The sequence below is a fragment of the Hippopotamus amphibius genome, chromosome 3, assembly GCF_030028045.1.
Source record: "Hippopotamus amphibius kiboko isolate mHipAmp2 chromosome 3, mHipAmp2.hap2, whole genome shotgun sequence".
In the NCBI taxonomy this organism is placed as follows: Eukaryota; Metazoa; Chordata; class Mammalia; order Artiodactyla; family Hippopotamidae; genus Hippopotamus; species Hippopotamus amphibius.
In genome coordinates this window covers 134,961,321-134,963,383 of record NC_080188.1, presented here as the reverse complement: position 1 = coordinate 134,963,383, position 2,063 = coordinate 134,961,321, and positions in this window count along the sequence as shown.

Here is a 2,063-nt window from a genome sequence, read left to right as displayed (position 1 = left end):
CAAATTCTCAAACCTTGAAATCAGATTGGATATTGCCACCCTCATTTCTGATTCCATAATGATTTTCATGTGATATGTGATTCACTGAAAGCAATGTAGTGTGATCTAACATTGAAACTGTGAACTGCCTTGAGCTAACAGTTTGCCTTGGTATCCAACAGATAGCAATTATCACTCTGTTTCCTTAATTTAAAATACTGCACGGTTTCCCTGTGAGTTCACTATGGCACCCAAGCAGCACAATTTGAAAAATGTAAAAAACTTCGTAAAAATTACTGACATGATCTAGTTTGCACGTTTAGAGTAACCTAATACCTTTGTAGAGTTGAGTTAGACTGGAAGCCTGGTAAAAAAGATTATTGCAAGTACACCAGCTAAAAAAAGATGATGATATAAATTGCAACATGGGCAAAGATGTGAGGAGACTTGGGTTCATCAATCCATAGCTCTGGCTAACGAAATGGATATAAAGGGAGTGAGGGGTAGTGGCATAAGAGGGAAAGTGGGTGAGTTCCTTTTCACAGCATGTTTTTAAGTATTTTGATAATCATATTTGAATCTAATTGGTTTCGCTTGCAATCCTGTATTTTATTTCATGCACAAAAAACATCACTCTGAAAAGGTCCATTAAGCTTCACCATTAGTCCAAAAGGTTAAAAACACCTACAAGTTATCCCTCAGAATCTGCAAGGGGATTGGTCCCAGGATCCACCTCAGATTTTGTCTGCTGATGCTCAAGTGTCATAGCTGGTCCTCCATTTCCGTGGTTCTGCATCCATGGATTCACCCAACTGTGGGTCATGTAGCTCTAGTGAAACAAATCCACGTAAAAGTGGACCCTTGCAGTTCAAAGCAGGGTTGTCTGCTTTTGGATACTGGCTATTGGATACCCAAGTCTGAAATTCAGGAAAAAGATGACAAGTATAACTAAATGTATATAATGCAGTGAAAGTTGCATGGATGTTTAATTCATGATTGAAGTGGTGGGTGTAAATAAAAGTTTTCCAGGAGGGGTACAGAGGTTGAGAAGAGAAGGAGGGTCAATGGCAGAAGCTTAGAGAACACAAACACTTCAGAGGAGAACAGAGAATGAGGCCTTTGTGGGAAAACATTTAAAAGGAACAGACAGAGAATTAAGAGAACCAAGAGAGCAGTGTTACTGAGACAAGGGGAGAAAAGTATTGGACAGGTAGAATGTAAGGAAGATAAAGATTAAAACACTTCCAGGGAATTCTGATTACTAGTAATGTGATCTTAGAAAGTTCAATGAATTAGTATGGATAGAAGTAACAATGACATGATGGGCAGGGAATGAAATAGAGGCACATACGTGTACAGGTTAGGTTTTCTAGAAATTTGGTTGTGAAAAAAGAAGAGCAAGAGCTAAAAGTGGAGACAGGTCCAGGGGAGTTAAAATTTTTTAAATATAAAATGAGAGATGTGGTCATGTTTACACCTGTTACCTAGCTTCATAAACAGACCGTTCTATAGATTAAAATCCTATTTTAAAAAAGCAAGGAGAGGATAGGGCAATAGCTCAATTTTGTGTCCCAACTATTCCTCCCCAGACATTAGCTCTTTCCACTCTTCCTATTCCAGGGATTTTCCTCTCATGGAAAGCCTACTCTCTGCCTACAGTAGTATTTTAGTATTTCTGACAAAGAGAAGAGTACCTGGAACTCCAAATACTAATACTTAATATGTATTGTCTACCATGGGCACTATTCTAAGCGGTTTGCACATTTTAACTTATTTTCCTCATAAAAATACCATGGCATCAATAAAGAATGAGACTATCATGCTCATACTTTCTCTTTTAAATAATTACATTAGAAAGTGTGGTACCATAGAAACCTTCCAGACCTCAGTATCATACAGAGGACAGTTCAGATTCTGGCTCAGGACCTTCACAGTTACTTCACCTATAAGGTAGTTATAAAAATGTCTACCTAGAGTTGCTTGAGTGAAGATCAGATGAGAGCCCACAATGCGTAGTGCAGTCAGGGCTTGATAATACTATATACCTTTGTATGTCAACGAACAAGGCAGCAACAGCCATGATG